Source organism: Pistacia vera, unplaced genomic scaffold (assembly GCF_008641045.1).
Source record: "Pistacia vera cultivar Batoury unplaced genomic scaffold, PisVer_v2 Contig197, whole genome shotgun sequence".
In the NCBI taxonomy this organism is placed as follows: domain Eukaryota; kingdom Viridiplantae; phylum Streptophyta; class Magnoliopsida; order Sapindales; family Anacardiaceae; genus Pistacia; species Pistacia vera.
The window spans coordinates 35,665-54,004 of record NW_022195998.1 but is presented as its reverse complement, the minus strand read 5'-3'; the positions used below and the strand labels follow the sequence as shown (position 1 = coordinate 54,004).

At 36.0% G+C, this 18,340-nt stretch overlaps 1 pseudogene; it reads left to right on the top strand.

The window, feature by feature from the left end:
• The first annotated feature begins 483 nt into the window (after window positions 1-483).
• On the top strand, window positions 484-6,730 carry LOC116128072 (annotated as a pseudogene).
• The last annotated feature ends 11,610 nt before the right edge of the window (window positions 6,731-18,340 follow it).

Genomic DNA, 18,340 nt, shown 5'->3' with positions numbered 1-18,340 from the left:
CCCCACCTCAAGAAAAATCAAACGCTCTCTACATTGCGCCTATTATTATTATTATAAAAGGGGATATTCTCCATTAATCGAATCAATAAACAAATTTCTTCTCACTCTCTTCTTCTTGTGTTTCTTCACACTCTATCCTCTCACTCTAATTCCCAATCTTGCCCCAAAATTCCTTCAATCCTTCGCCTCTTGTATTTTAATCTTTTTTTTTTTTTTTTTTTTTTTTTTTATAATTAAATTATCTTCTCGTACATGTATCAGGTTTAGGGTTTTATCTTGATTTTCTTGTATCTATGCAAACTAGTTTTAGGGTTTGTAATTTTTTTCTATTGACAGATATTGTACTTTTATTTTATATTTTCTTGAATTGATGATCTCTATGTAATGATGAGAGATAATAAAGGAGAGTTTATTAGAGATTTAGATGAATCAGGGTTAGGGTTCTTTTTTTGTTTTATTTATTTGCTATTGTATTTCAATGAAATGGGAATCCGCGTGTCATTCGATAGATCGGGTTTAGTTAAAAACCGCGATTAACGGAAATCCGACCCGGGTTTTACCCAGAGACCCGCTGTAACTCAAAGATTTAGTACAAGTAGGGATTCGGAGGTCGATGAACGAGCTGGTGGCGCGTATCAGCCAAGCAGCCGCACCAAGAGCTGGTGACCAATACAAGACGGCGCTAGCCGAACTGACCTTCAATTCGAAGCCGATATAACGAATTTGACTATATTGCCGGCGAGAATGTTCATGCCGCGAAAGCAATCGCGGCCACGGTCTGCGCTAACATTCTTGAGTGAAATCCCAGTTTTATTGTAGCTGTTTATCTCTTCCATTGTTGTTTGAATTGAATTGTACAGAAATTTTATTGCGATTAAAAAGGAAAAAAAAAAAAAATCAGTTGTACTGCTTTAATCTTGGGTTTTTAAGTGAAATAGAAGATATATAATTGTAACTGTAAAGGGGATCAATGGAATGTTCTGGTTTTGTAGAAAGTGTTTGCATTGGATGGTGAATTGATATGTTTTGCAAATTGAAGCTTTTGAGTTCAATTTTGTGCAAATTAATTCAAGTGCTTTTGTGCGTTGATGTGATTTTTGGAGTTGTATCCGTGTGAGGATATGAAGGAAGATTGCGTAATGTGTAATGTGTTAATCTCTAATTGATGAATTATAAGAGATGAGATCATGAGGACCGGTTTCAAAATGCATTGAACCAGTTATCTTAAACCAGTATTGATGGTTTAATTTCATCTATACCACGGTTATGTTCTATTTGTTGTAGATATGCTTGAGTTTGCACGCAAAGAGCCAGCGCTTCATAACAATGTGGTTATTGTATAATATGAGTTGTTCCAAGTTCAGCATCTGATAAAAGTTTATACATTATATCAATTTTGATTTCTACGAAATTGTGATGTATGTTATCTCTTGTTCTTCCCCCACTCCTCAATTTGAACTCCCATGAAGCAATGATCCTTCATATGGTCTGATATTTGAAGACAGCATAAGAGGCACTTTTCTTTGGTTTGTCATTTTCATTATCTTGTATAGTTCTCTAGTTTGTTGGGTAATTCATTCTGTCAATCTGAGGCGAGATTTACTTCATGATGGAGAGATATGATTGAACCTAAGATAGTATTGTTCTTGTGATGTTAGCTGACATGCATCAATCCTGATCAATTTGTTGTGGGGGCACAAACACCGGGGAAATGGCTTTTGTTCTTTCCATAATTTTTCTTCTAAACTCTCCCTTTGCTTTTCTTCAAAGAACTATCAGCAAAGTTTTCTAGGTCTGCTGGAGGTTGATATTGTAGCTCTCAAACGTTAAATTATGCATGGTGCCAGAGGGGAGACCTTTGATACAATAATTGTTAATATTTTGTACATGGCTCTGTTTAAAGTGTATTAACTGCTGTAGAAGGAAGAGACTGAAGTGACGTAGCTGCTTTAGAAAAAGAACAGGAGATGTACAATGGAAAAATATTTAACCAAAGCCAGTTGCAAGGAAAAAACAAGTTTTATTGAGAGGAAAAAGGGATTCATAGACTGTGCTTTGAAAATCAGTTTAGCAGGCGAGGCTGGGGAGTTAGGAAACTTAAATGATTTGCTCTATGTGATGAATGTTCTACGCATTGTGATTTTTTGTTTCTGATTATTGATGAAAATCTTTAATTAGTTTTAGTTATGTCTGAAACATCAGAACTCTACTATATCGTTTTCATGTTATTTTTAGAGAAACGCGCTCTTGAGTAACTCTATCCAGTAGCTGGTTTTGATTTTCTTTCTTTCTCTTTGAGTTAGGGGTTGGATTCGGGATTCTTATTTGGAAAACCTCAGTATAATATACCTTTTTTGTTGAGAATTCTGGTTGTAGCGTATCATATCTGATTTAAATTACTTGCGTTCCCAGTGACCAAAGCTGCCGTCTCTCTATCTTTTAGATATGTATTGTAAAGAATATGGAAGGGATTACATAAAACATTTTGCTCCCAGACTACCAAGGTTAGACATTATTTTTCTTTGTGTGATGCTGTTCTTCTGTCACCGTTTCAAATTGGATTAATTAATATAAATTGCTTATCTATCCAAGTTGTTTTATTACTAAAAGTTGTGCCTGCCTCATTGCATCAATGATGTGTTATCTGCTTGTTGAGTTGCTTGAATTCTTATATATTTCCCGTTAGATGTCAATTTCTTTCTTTCTGGAACTCTAGGTCTTTTGCAAGGCTTATAAACGGTTGATTCTTCTGTTCATCGAGTATGCGGCATCTTTTTGGAACTTGGAAAGGAGTTTTTCCTCTTCAGACCCTTCAGATGATTGAGAAAGAACTGGCTTCACTCCTATGATCAATGGTTCATCTTCTGGAACACATCCAGGCCTGATTCACAATCGCAGCGCCCACCACATAGCATTCTGTGAATCCTAAGTACTTAGAAAGGCAGCGCCTTCAGCAGTCAGGCAGGGTAAGTGGAATTGCAAAATCAATTTTTTTGCTTGTGGAACCATGTTTATTCTCCATTTGTTCCTGACCACATTTCAATTGTTTTCCCCCTTTTTTTCATGGATATTCATTAAATTTAAAAATTGAATAGTGTTTATGATCCACAGTGATCATTGTATGTGTCATAAAGTTTTTTGGGTCATCATGACTGATCTGGGGATCAATTCTATCATGTTAAAAATGTAGTTGCTTCATGGCTTACCAAAGGCAGCTGATAATTTTTTTCATCAATTAGCATGTAGTAAACATCTACAATAGTTGTTTTTTTTAATTGATTGGATACCATCATTATCACTTGTGTAATCAAGATAGATGACTGTTTCTATCCTTCCTAGGATCTTTTTGTGAATTTTTACCAGATCATAATTGTACTGTTTATCCTTTCTTGTTCCTTGACTAATTTCTTTCACTCGGTATTTATATTAATCTGAAATATGTTTGACTAAATTCTTTCTGTTTATTGGTTTTTACGTGAGGAAGGCAAAGGAATGGTTATGACATGACTGGGCCTATTGCCAGCACAACTGTAGATGCTGAGAAGCCGGAGAGGTCATCCAGCATCAGCACCACAGGCCATGGGTAACCTTCAGTCAAAATGCATGTAAGGAGTAGTTCATGTTTTCTTTTTTTAATATTGTGTGAGTAATTATTTTGTTTTTGGGTCTCATGATATACTAACTTTTCGAGCTTTCAGCATTCACACAGAGATGCACTTGGAGCCTATTCATGAGAAGACGTTGGTACAGCCTATGGAGAATAGAATACAGCTCTGATCTTTCGCGAATTCTGGCTTGGGAATTGGAAGAACCACTGGAAGGTTATGATCAAGGAAACGACAAATCTTGGGGTGAGTTGGTAGCAACATTGCAGAGACAATACTGGCCAAAGAAATGGTTTCAATATCAAGCATAGTTTTCCAAATTACTCAGCTTCCAATCTGCAAATGCTGAGCGCATCTGCAGCCACACAGAAGATAGGAGTAGAAGCAGCAGTGGCATGTCTATAGCTGGAAAAACTCTGAGGAAGGAGTTTATGTGGGAGATGCACTCAAGATTATCATAATGATGCAGCCAGTATTCCTATCAATCTAGGAAAGATCGTTTGACTCCAGATGATCCAGAAAAAATGGTAATCTTGGGATTAGGATCTAGAAACTGAGTTCTTACTTTTCTTAATTCGTTGTATATGAAAATCTATCCTCAGCAAGAAAAAATATTTCTAGAATATTTGGAGGCGAATGATAGAATTGAAGTCCCTTTGAATAATGTCTTCTTCCAGTGACTCATATTTTGTTTCAGGTCCCTTTATAGTAGTAGTCATAGGATTAACTGAAAAAAGAACGAGGGGTGTCAGACATTTACCACCAAGAATAAAATGCATGTAGGTCTTTTTCCCATTCTTTCCCCTTTAAGTCAAACCCTCTCCCACGTTAACCCTACCTTGAAGTTATAGAGACTTGTGAATGCTCTGTTCATTGTGTTTTCTCCATGTGGTGGTTAGAGTATACATTAGGTGCAACATATATTCCTGTGTCAAAACATGCTAATAGCCTTATATAATTTATTAGTTCTTCATTGAACCATTACAGTGGTTATGGTTTATATGACTTTATACGAGTGTACTGCATTTAATCTTTTAGGCCATCTGGATCAGGTTTATAAAGAAACGCTATCTGGCCTTACAAGAAAGTCCTCTTCTATCTTAGGTGGCTTGTTTATTGTGAACTTCTTTTTATCAAATAATAGTTTGTTTGTAATCCTAACTGTTATGAGTGGGGAAAATTTGGTAAGCTATGTATGTAGGGTACCTAATGTATTTTACTCCATCTGTGATTTGGGGGTGACATTGGTTTCTTTTCTATCTATTTGCCTATTCCCTGTGATGATCTGCTCCCCATTTATACAAGTTATGACTGATTTTTTTTTTTTCTGGCTGATCGGTGTTATTGTTGCAGGAATTTGAAAATCGCCTCCAAAAGCCACAAAATGTGCATGATGTTGGGTCAAGGTTTGAAAGAGAACTGCCACTGATTCCCTTTCTACTGAACAGAAAGATCAAGCAGCTTATGGGCAACGGAAATCTACAATGTGGCCCTTGAAGGAATCACACTCAGAAGGCTATTCTGCCCCCCTTGTTGGTTGCCTACAAGCACAAGTTCTTCTCTGGCCAGGATGGGAGGTCGTCCATCTGTTGGTTCATCTCATAGTGGGGCCTCAGGTTTTGGGGTTTTGTCAATTCAGCGGTGGGATCTCCGGAAGCTTGGGGCAACAAAGGTTTCAGTCTGCAAGAGCTGGATCACCTCTGGACAGTCAGCCATGCTCCAGCGTCCTCCATCACCTTCGTACCGGCGCATCATCCCCATCAAAACTTGCAAAATTGTCTGAGCAGGACTATCCTCATGTTCAGTCCCTGCCTAACCTGATTTAAAAGCATCTCCCTTCTCAGGACATTTGAACAGTGGGCCTATTAGGCCGCTCTAGTAAGGATTCCTTATCCATGCTGCATTCTAATAGTCACCTTGGTAACTTGCAAAAATTTCAGCCCCAAGACTTGAAGGGTTCATCTCCTGGAGCTCTTCTTTTCAGCAAAGCCGTCACTATCCTCTTACACAGCCACTGCAGGCCGGATCCTAAGCACCTGAACCTTCTGGTCTGTCTCCAAGCCACTTCTGCGTCAATTTTCTAATTTTGGAACTCCCTCAACGATTAAATGCATCTACATTCAAATACTCTTGATGGAGAACCTTCAGGACAATCAAGCACGAGTACATTGTTAGCTGCTGTCTTGAAGACGGGTATTCTTTCTAACTCTCACTAGGTCCTAGCTAATCTTACTTTCCAGGACATGGGACAAATGCCATCACAGTCAGATATTCAACCCCTCTGCCAAGTGGGCCTCCACCTACCCTGGTTACCTCCTCAGGACCCAGGGCTGTGTCAGAACTCTATCAGTGTCCTGCTTCCTGTATAAGTCATCAGCTTCACACATGGTTCCCATGGAAAGGTAGAACCACCACCACTGCCACCTGGTCCTCCACCTTCATCTCTTGCGGGTAGTACATCACACAAACTTCCAATGTTGAAAGCAAGTCTTCAAACCCTATTTCAAATCTGTTGAGCTCATTAGTTGCAAAGGGTCTGATATCTGCATCAAAGAATAGTCACCATCTCCCTTGGCACTCCAAATGCCCACTCAGACACAGAATCAAAAGCCCAGGGGTCTCTTCCAGTATCTTCCACCATGTCTTCGTGCCAAGTTCATCTAGCATTCCTCCAACTTCCGTCATGGTGGCATCTTTTCCAGAACCTGCTGCTGAAGTTCGGTTGCTGTACCTCAGTCCACTTCAGCGAGATGGAAAATCTCATAGGTTTGGAGTTTAAGACAGATATAATCCGTAATTTCATCAACTGTGATCAATAGATTGTTTTGATGACTTACCGCATAGCTGCAGCATATGTGGTCTTCGACTTAAACTCCAAAGAACTTGATAGACACTTGAGTGGCATGCTTTAAGGTGGTCTGGACCAGATGCTGTAGTTAGAGGAGTTTTTTGAGGCATGTGGACTGACTGGGTTGCGGAAGCGGACTTCCAATAGGGTTAGACTTCCATTCTGAAAGAGTCTGGTAAAATAATGGACAAGGGTGAGCCTATGGTTCCCAGATGAATGAATGTGCTGTGTTTTGTGTGGTGAGCTTTTTGAAGATTATATTATCAAGAAAGGGTGAATGGATGTTCAAAGAAGCGGTATATATGACTCACCCTGATCAAGGACGTGGGGCAGAAACAAAAGATGAGAGTGCTGCTAAGGCCCATAGTTCATGCAATTGTATATCAGAAAGTTCGTCTCATGACTTGGGACTTATTAGTGGGGTTAAAATGGTTAGATTCTTGACTTTAAGATTTCAGCGTCTTGACTTCCAATGTCTTTTCCTGCATCTTTGATTGGACCTGCATTTTATTATAACATGTGTAGTGTCAAACTCCCATATTCCTTTCTGTTTTCCCTCATCTTCATCACCTGATTTTCCCTTTCTTTTTTTTATTTTTTTAATTTTTTTAATTTATTTTTTTTTTATTATAGGAAATGTATCCGTAATGCGTTAGGTGAGAGAAACCATGGAAGTCTGGCTGTGATCACTAGAAGCTGAATTCAGGTTTTCGTTAGATAGCTGAAGTGTGCATGGTCCTTCATGCTAATTTTGTCATGCCCCAGAATGGTGGTGAGAGCATCTCACCGTGCTGCCGTCTTTTTCTTTTTTTTTTTCTTTTCTTTTCTCTTTTTTTTTTTTTTTTTTTTTTTGTTTTTATTTATAATCTGAAAAAATACATAAATGCCAGATATTTTTCATCTCGACTCTCTTCGCTAATGTGGTTGATGTTTTCTTTTATATATTCATCTTTTACCAAAGCGGGTTGCACATGGTACCGGCATTTAAACATGAGCAAAGCACCCTGATCCACAACATTCAGCTTCAAATTGGCAGATTGTTTATCATTAAATATTTTATGTAGCCTTCCTTTTCCTTTTCTTTTTCATGCTTTACTTTTAATTGTTTTATGTGATTAGCTTTTGTAGTCGACCACTGTTTTGAGTTAAATTGTTTGAGACAATGATGGTTTATGCTATTTCTTACCCCGCATAAGAGAGTCCCATTTTCTTCTTGATGGTCTTAAATGGTTACTTTTTGGTGCGTTTAGATTATATAATTTTTTATTATAGGAATGTTTATTTCCACTTTAAAAATTATTGGGAATGTTTATGAATGTGTTTGGTTAGGAGGATAAATAGGTAGCTATGTTATATAAATTACTAAATTATATTCTTTTTTAAATATTAATATAATATTATGTTTTAAATAATTTCTTTTATCTTTTATATGTGAAATTTTGTTAAAACATTTCAGACATATAATTTAATTTGTAGCAAAATCACTCTACCCATCGCAAGCTATTTTTGTCACTTGTCAGTTGGTCACCATCGTCAGAAGTCAACAAAATGCTCACGATTGGTCGTATATGGTCGATTGTGCTCTACAAGCTATTTTTCGACTATGGATCATAGATTTGTGGTTGTTTCACAGTCATTGTTTAAAACTCGACCTATTGTGAGACCTAGTATGGTGATTGGGTCACAAGTTAATCATTTAATTGGTTGGAACCATGACGTCAACGGTTCAACCGTTGGACTGATGATGTCAGCGTTGATTTTATTTTTTAAAAATTGTCAATAATCCCTTAAATTTCAGTATATAAAAATACCCCTAAAATTTAAATTAGTCCTTAAAATTTTTTATTATTTCGAAAATGCCCCAAAAAATTACCAGTTAATCCATAAACTTTGACTATCTCCAAAACCCTCCTAAAAAATTATAAATTGTCTCTATAAATTTAAAATTACAAAAACCTCCTAAAACCTGAATCGGACTGGAGAAGTTGCTAGGTCCTGTCCGAAGGCTGAGTTTTTAAAACAATGTTCACGGCCACTACCGGCTAGATCCTATCGGTCGTGGCGTCATGTGGCGATTTCAGTCGACAGCCGGTGGTGGTCTTGGGTGATTGAAATTATTTTGTTAACTTTTAAACTTTTTGTGTTGGGGGTGTTTTAGCTAATTTTCAAATGTAGGGAGGTGGGTAATGGTTATTGGTAGGCATTTGAGAGAAATTGTGTCCGAAATGATATATTTTTAAATCAAACAACAAAATCTTGTAAAATAAACAAGATTACCTTTATTATCTTATATAACTCGATCCAAACGCAGCATTTGCTTTTTGGTTCTTGTGAGCCAAAATTATGTGCATAAGCTGAAGATGGTAATTGTAGTATACTTGGATGTTCCTTAAAACAATTTCATTACTTGTATTGTGCCAAGGCCCAAAACCTAATATTTTTCAATTACAAACACATTGATTTTTGTATTGTTTATGTGAAGTCTAAAGAGTGCAAATGGATTCAATTTGAGGTAAAACTTACAAAATTGATGCTGAATCTGGGTTTAATGATTGCTGAGGTACCCAATAATGAATACGTCAATCCTGATTCTCGAAGACAGACGACCAAAAGTGTAGTCAAATCAAAGGTTTATATATTGTTTCATAAACAATTCCTCTAAGTCCCTATTCTTGGTAGTGGTCAGTCTGTTTCTAATTCGTGACTCTCATTTTCTAACAAGATGATGGTAGTAACATTCATAGTCACACAATATTTGAGTGGATTATGTATTACATACAATTCATATTTAAACACAACTTCTCTACAAACACTCTTTTTTTATTAAGGAGGTTTTATGATGAAACTCCAGTACATATTCAAGATTAATTCTTCAACTCAAGGCTTGTTATGTTGGGTGTAAATATAATCCAAGTGGCTTCTGCAATCATCCTTCTCTTTAAGCATTCCTCATCCTTTCACACACCCCCCCCTCTCTGAACCCATCAGCTACACAAATAATAAAAATTCCCCATAAGATTATAACCACCCAGAAATCAAATCACTAATAAAGTTACTACCTTCATGAGATCTTCATTAACCTCTTGACGTAGTTGTATGAAGCTTCACCCTCTCTTCACCTGTAATTGATGACTTAAAATCTTACTGAAGAGTTTAAAAAAGTAAGCTACCAGAAATAGGAGGTACCTTGTTTTTTGTGCAAGTGAACGTGCAGATATTGAGTGGGATATAGTAGAAAAAAAGATGAGAAATACGAAAACTCTGCTTCATAGTCATGATAATGATTATGAGGTAAGAAAGAAAGAAGATTATTGTAAAAACTGGTGGTGGAGATGATTTGTATAAATGAGCATGAAAAACATGGAATGGGAGTTCACAAATACTTTTCTTTTGTTTTTTGTGCACCCACTACTTCCCTATCCCTTTTTCGTTATGCGATAAGAGGAATCATACCACAGTAAAATTTCTTTATAATATAAAAAAGAGGAATGACATTTCCCACCCAAGGTTTGTCCTAATTACAGTTTTCCACTCATTTGAGAAAAACAATTTCCCACCATCATCAATTTTCGTCATGCTATCATCTGACGGAGATAAACTATGAAACTCTGGCTTCGTTTGGTTGCCAATTGGGAATACTACTTTTAGTATTCCCAAAAAGTTAAATAGTAATACCCAAAAATCAGGGCTCCGTTTGGTTCACATTTTTGTGTTTTTGGGAAAAGTTTTTGAAAAAAGTTAAAAAAAAGTTGAATTGGGTGGGTATTACGATGTAGGATTTAACATAATAAATACCTCTTATGTTGTTTTTTTTACAAAACACCCCTTATAATAAAAACATTAAAAGTTACAAAAATACCCCCAATCTACCCTCAAATACGGACAGCCGCCACCACCGCCGGAGGGTGGCCGGAGTCGTCGTAACAAAAACATTAAAATATTTAGGGGTATTTAATTGAATTAACAAATTTAGGGGGTTTAAAAATGTTGAATAAAGTTGAATAATTTGTGAGTTTTTGGGTATTTTACTGTTTAACTTTTTGGGAATACTAAAAGTAGTATTCCCAAAATCCAACCAAACTAAGCCCAGAGTTTTTGGGAATACTACTCTCAATATTATTTAACTTTTTTTAAACCCCTTAAATTTGTTAATTTAATTAAATACCCCTAAATATTTTTTAAAAAATTACAAAAACACCCCAGTAATCCACATTTACCAGATTCTGGCCACCATCGCCGGAAAATGGCCAGAATCTGGTAGGATGGCCGTAACAGTCTGTAACGACGGCCAACAAACGGTCGTCGTTGACCATCAACAACGACCGTTTGTTGGCCGTCGTTGACGAGCAAATACGGTCAGATCTGGCCGTAGATCTGGCCTTTGTCGGCCAGATCCACCGTGGATTTGGCCGGCAAAGGCCATATCGGCACACGACCGGTAAGATCCAGTCGGTCATGCGTCGATACGGCGACTCTGGCCACCCTCCGGTGATGGTGGCCGGCTGTCCGTATTTGAGGGTAGGTTGGGGGTATTTTTGTTAACTTTTAATGTTTTATTTAGGGGGTATTTTGTAAAAAAAAAACATAGGAGGTATTTTATTAATTTATAAATCCTACATCGTAATACCCGTCCAATTCAACTTTTTTTTAACTTTTTTCAAAAAACTTTTCCCAAAAACCCAAGGCTTCGTTTGGTTCAAAATTGGGAATACTACTCTTAGTATTCCCAAAAAAGTTAAACAGTAAAATACCCAAAAACTCTCATTTTTTGGAATACTACTTTCAATATTATTCAAATTTTTTTAAACCCTCTAAATTTGTTAATTTAATTAAATACCCCTAAATATTTTTTTAAAAATTACAAAAACACCCCAACAATCCACATTTACCAAATTCCGGCCACCACCGCCGGAAAATGGTTGGAATCTGGTAGGATGGCGCACTACCGGTTGAATCTGACCGGTAGTGCGCTGATCTAGCCTTTTCCGGCCAGATCCACGGTGGATCTGACCGGAAAAGGCCAGATCTAAGGCCAAAGATCTGGCCGTAACAGTTGGTCACGACGGCCAACAAACGGTCGTCGTTGACCATCAACGACCGTTTGTTGGCCGTCGTTGAGAGCAAATACGGCCAGATTTGGCCGTTGACGGCCAAATCTGGCCGTAGATCTGGCCTTTGCCGGCCAGATCCACCATGGATCTGGCTAGAAAAGGCCATAGCGGTGCATGACAGGCAAGATCCAGTCGGTCATGCGCCGATAAGACGACTCCGGCCACCTCCGGTGGTGGTGGTCGGCTAGGGGTATTTGAGGGTGGGTTAGGAGTGTTTTTGTTAACTTTTAATGTTTTATTATAGCGGGTATTTTGTAAAAAAACAAACATAAGGGGTATTTTATTAATTTATAAATCCTACCTCGTAATACCTGTCCAATTCAACTTTTTTGTAACTTTTTTCAAAAAACTTTTCTCAAAACCGTCAAATTTTGAACCAAACGAAGCCAAGAATACTAAACTGAATCAAACAAATTTTTTTCAGTTGGATATGGTTCAATTATTAAACAAACACAAAATGATTTTTTTGTCCCCGCTTAAAAGAGGTGACAAGGATCATACTTTTCTTTGATGAGAGAATATTTTACTTCTTACAAAAATGAATGATAAAGGGTAAAAAAAAATGTATACAGAAAAGGAGAAACTAATAATGGAGTGTCGTTGTCGCTTGTTAAAGGTGGTCCAAACTCCGAAGTGAAGTGTGGGTTAATCAAAACAAAAGAATACTGAAAGGAGTCACGCTTTAAATTAAAGTAAAATTGTTTACTTTATGCCATATTTTGCGTGTAGGAAAATTATGGTGTCAACCCGAAGACTGGCAGCTGTTTTCCATTCAATTGCTTTCGTTTAATGTGAATCCTTTGACATTAATATTCTCTTTATTTATATTACTGCCACACTTGTAATTTTTATCAGAGGAAAAGAAAATAAATACATAAGAGGATGGGTTATATTTTGGATTTACTTTATGCTACATGTCAAGTAATAACTTAAAATTTTAATCCCAAATGAAAGTAACGTGAGTTGACTTGTATTGTATATGTAAAAGATGGACGATGTATATATGATATACTAATTTCGCAAAGAATGATAGAACATTTGAAATACCATTACTATATTTGATTTTTTTTGAAAAAAAAGAAAAGAGTAATGCTACACTTACAAACAAATCTTACAAAGATTCTCATACAAAGTGATGTGATAAAAAATGAATGGAAAAGTAATTATAATGAATTTGACTTTTTGTTTCACTCTTTCATTCATTTTTTACCACATCACTTTGTATAAAAATTTTTATAAGATTTATTTGTAAATATAGTATTATTGAAAAGAAAAACCTTAGACTAAGTGACATTTTGGGGTCATTGTTTAATCAAGTCTATGTAGCAAGGCAGCAGACAAACTCACGGATCGAATTTGAATGAATAAAGGAGCAATAGAGAAGACAAAGGTAAAACATAAAAGCTAGGAATAGCTAATTAGATATTAAACAGTGTGCAATTGTGGCTTTTTAGGCAATGTAAAGTTGAAGCATGACAATTCCACTCACTCATCACACCATTTTTAATACTTGAGTTGTGCTCTAATATGTAATCTAACCTGCAGGTTCCAGTTACTTTACCGGTACTATATCATAAAAAGCATATTTCAAACTTTTCAAAAGTTGAATAAAAAGCTATTTGGACTACCCATGTTGTTTCCATCTCATGATTAAGGGATTAAATTAAATTGTGAGCGGTTTTATGTAAATGACAAGAGTCGTAACACACTAACACTATCACCCAAAGTATGGCTTGGGGACCTATTACTCAAGGGGGGTCACACCAACAAGGTAATCCCTTTGGGTCTCCAAACTCAAGGTAGTCCAACTCAATTACCCCACCTTGAGACCCATGGTGTGAGAGAGGAAATTCTTAGAGGGTGATCACCCCTTACCTTAGGGGGTTATCCCTAATGGTGGTGGATCGTTACTTGAGGAAGGTCATTCTCGTCATTCCCACTCTATGAAGGTGAGCAAGGTTGTGACTAAATGCATTGTGGTTGCCTAAAGGTTGGAGGCTCAAACCATCATCTCGTCATGGTCTTTGTTGCCTTCTTCTCACCCTTTTAGCCTAACAAGGGCTCAGCCTGAAGCTATGCAACTTGTTATAAGGGATTCATCCTATGAGGAGACACAAAGCACTATATTAGTGGAGCAAGTTTCCAATTAGCAACCTTAGGGTGTGTTTGGTTGGGGGTAATCTCTCATTACCTCAGTAATATCATCTTATATTACTTAGATTATCATGTTTTGTTATCAAGTAATATAAGATTTCGATAATCTTCCAAAACCAATAGTAATTACTGTTGGTTATATAAGAGGTAATCTGATTACCTCTATTTTCTTAGGTATTTTAAGATTACTTGGTAATCTTATTTTTGTTACAACTTTACCCTTAACTAAAACTTTTTGGACAATAATGCCCTTATTTTGAAAAAAAATTACAAATATATTCATGGACTATTTTATCCTTATATATAAAATTTTTAGGACATAAATACCCTTGAACTTGAAGAAAATTACCCAAGACTTGTGGTCGAATCAGGCCACCACCAACGACGGCCAATGACTGACCACCACCGCCGATTGCTGACGTCAGAAAGACCAGATCTAGTCAATCGTGCACCGATCTGGCTGGAAAACGGTCATATCTATTCTGGCAGTTTCCGACTAGATCTACAGCTTCTAGCCGTCATCAACGAACAACAGCTAGATAGATTTGGCCTTAGTCAACAAACAACGGCCAAATAGATCTGACAGTTGTTGACGGCCAAATTATGGTCGTTAACGACGGCTAGAATTTTGGTCATAGATCTAGTCGGAAACAGTTAGATCGACGCACGACCAGTTGGATCCGGCCGATTGCCTTTACGGCAACTATCGACGACTGCCAGCGGTGGTGGCCAATGGTCGAAAGTGGCTTGGGGGTGGGGGTGATTTTGTTACAAATTAAACTTTTATGTGGCTAGAGTGTTTTAGTAAAATCCCAAATGTAGGGGGTTAAAAAAAATTATTTAAAAAATAATAATAAAAATAATAATATATTATATTAATATTTAAAAATGAGGGCAATTTAGTAATCTATATAATATACCCACCAATTTATTCCCCTCAACCAAATATATCAATATAACATACCCACCAATTTATTCCAACCTAACAAAATACATTTCCTTAAACATTCCCAGTAATCTTCAGGCTATGTTTGGTTAGGGTTGTTGGCAAATAACTCATGTTATCTATCTTTGATTCCAAACATTCCTTTATTTGGCTTGATAGTAATATAAGATTACAGGAATGTTTTCTTTCCAATAGTGAATACTATTGGTCATTTTGGGGGTTATCAGATTACCTAGACCAAGGGTGTTAATCTTTTTTTACCGGGGTTATTTTTTTCACCAAATTTGCCCTTAAATAAAAGCCATTTCAAATGTCTAACAAATAACAATTACCCAGACCCCTTAATTTTGAAAATTTAGCTAAAAAACTCCGGCCACAAAAAGTTTAAAAGTTAACAAAATACCCCCAGCCACCAAAGACCACCACCGGCCACTGGAAATAGTCGCCAAATCGACACACGACTGGCAGGATTTGGTCGACTGTGCGCCGATTTGGCTGTTTCCGGCCATATCGAAGGCCAAAAACGACCATAATGGATCTAGTTGTTTGTGGCCATTTCCAGCCAGATCCACGACAATCTGACTGTTTTTGGCCTTCAATCTGGCTGGAAACAGCCAAATTGCTGTGGATCTGGCCATTTTTGACTAGATCCACGACATTCTAGTTGTTTTCGGCCTTCAATCTGGCCATAAACAACCAAAACGACGCACGGTCGACCAAATCTTGCCGGTGGTGCGCCGTTTTGGTGACTGCCACCAATAGCTGGCGGTGGTGGCCAATGGTCGACGATGTCTTCGGTGGCTGGGGTTATTTTGTTAAAATTTAAACTTTGTTGTTAGGTGTTTTAGCTAAATTCTCAAATATAGCGAGTTGAAAGTAATTCATTTAAATAATAATAATAATAATAATAATATTATTATTATTATTATTATTATGATATTAAAAAGGAAGGGCAATTCAGTAAAAGCTTCTATCAATAATATTTTATTCTTTCCAACTAAACATCTTAATTATTTATACCCATTATTCTAACCAAACATATTGATTTAACATTCCACAATAATCTTCAAGGTAATCTATCTCACTGGTAATCCTACCTTTTTAACAATAAAACGTTCCCCGAACCAAACGCACCCTTAAGGTAATCTATCTTTCCATTAATATAACATTCCCAATAATACTATATTCCCTGAACCAAGGAATCTCTTATTACCTCAATAATATCATCTTATATTACTTAGATTATAAGGTTTGGTTGTCAAATAATATAAAATTTGGGTAATCTTCCAAAACCAATAGTAATTACTGTTTGTTATATAGGAGGTAATCTGATTACCTCCATTTTCTTAGGTATTTTAAGATTACTTGGTAATCTTATTTTTGTTACAGTTTTACCCTTAACTACTAAAATTTTTGGACAATAATGCTCTTATTTTGAAAAAAAAAAATTACAAATATATCCATGAACTATTTTATCCTTACATACAAAATTTTTAGGACATAAATACCCTTGAACTTGAACAAAATTACCCAAGACTGGTGGCCGAATCAGGCCACCACCGATGTCGGCCGACAACTGACCACCACGTTGATCGTTGACGCTTGAACAGCACATAACCAGCTGAATCTGGCCAGAAATGGCCATATCTATTTTGGCTGTTTTTGGCCAGATCTACGACTTCTGGTTGTTAACGTCAGCCAAATCTCTAGCCGTCATCAACGAACAATGGCCAGATGGATCTGGCCTTCTTCGTCAACAAACAATAGCCAGATAGATTTGACTAGAAACGACTAAATCGGCTCACAACAAGCTAGATCTGGCTAGTCATGCGCCTTTAATGTGATTGTCGATGGTTGCCCGCGGACAACAATGCCTTAAGGTTGGTAAGGGTGATTTTTTTAAAGAAATTAAACTTTTATGTGGTTGGGGTGTTTTAGCAAAATCTCAAATGTAGGGGGTTGAAAGAAATGATTTAAAAAATAATATTATATTAATATTTAAAAATAAGGACAATTTAGTGATCTATATAACATACCCACCAATTTATTCCTCTCAATCAAACATATCAATATACCCATCAATTTATTCCAACTTAACTAAACATATTTCCTTAAATATTTCTAGTAATCTTAAGGGTGTGTTTAGTTCAGGGAATATAGTATTACTAGGAATGTTATATTAATAGAAAAATAGATTACCTTGAGTGTATGTTTGGTTGGGGGTAATGGGGGATTGCTGAGGTAATGTCATCTTATATTACTTGATTATCACGTTCGGTTGTCAAGTAATATAAGATTTCGATAATATTTCAAAACCAATAATAATTACTGTTGATAATTATTGTTAAAAACTTTGATTTGAAATAAAAGTTTTTATTTTAATGAGATGAACCAAAATATAAAAAGGGGAAAGAGAAAATATAATATTTTATTCAAATATTAATTATATTTATAAATTAGGGCCTACCATATCACTCATTCTCTAACTTTTCTCTGTTTTCTCGTTTTGCAATTGCATTGAAAGGTTAAACAAATGCATGTCTCTCGGTTTTCAATTCCAAAAAAACGAAAAGGAGAAATACAAAACATAAACCTAAGGGGCATAAGGTGGAGTTGGTAACTTGTCTAATAACTGTATATTTGTTTTTGCAAATTTTAAATTCCTGAAAACTAATATTTTGACATAAATATCTCATTCAATGTTAAGTAAAATATATTTATAGGTTTGTATTACAAATCATGAATTTGATAAAATAAAACGAAAATATTTTAATTTTGCAAATAATTTGATTTAATTTTTTAATTGTGTGTATCCACAATTTTTGCTACAATGAAAGTAAAATGATACTATGAATAGGTTAATAAAGATTAAGGTTTTAAGGGGTATGATTGAAATTTAGAAATCAAAATAGGGATATTTTGGAAAAGTCATTTAAGACAAGCAAATAAGTGTTTATTTGTCAATTAAAAGCCAAAATTTTCAGCTTTTTGCATTAAGAAGAATATGACTGCTTATCAGTTTTAAGTGATCAAACCAAACAATCTATAAATATTTTAATATAGATGATTCACTTTTTCTAAGTTTTCATATGTGAAAATAAGCAAGTCTCTTTTATAGTTTTAAGAGTTTTAAAAGTAAAAGAAAGGGCAAAATTTTTCCTAAAAGCGGGAGAAAAACAGTTAAAAACATTGAATTTCTAAAAAAAAGAATAAAAAACTTAAAAAAAGAAACTCAATCCAATTAGTTGGATTAAGACAGTAAATCTGGCTCCTTGTCCTCTTTGCATCCAGAGGTAACTGTAACAGTACAAACTGAATTTATAAGTTATCATCTATTATTATATAAAATGCGGAATAAACATTTATTTACCTCTGTTAGACCTGGTGTATTAATGTTCAAGTTAATCACTTAAAAGACTCAATTGACTTAATTCACTTTAGGATTTATGAGTATTTTTCTCAAACTTTCAATTGGGGAAATCAACCCCTAATTTATAATCACCACCCAGAACCTCAAGTGGTAATCGAGGTGGTTACCTTAAGCTATATTCACTTCCTTCAAGAAGTAGATGTAACCATTATTTCAAAATCCGGCCCGGCCTGGCCGGTTTAATTGATCCAATCAGGACCCGAATATTGGGTCGGGCCGGGCTAGGCAAAAAACTGGGGAAGCTGT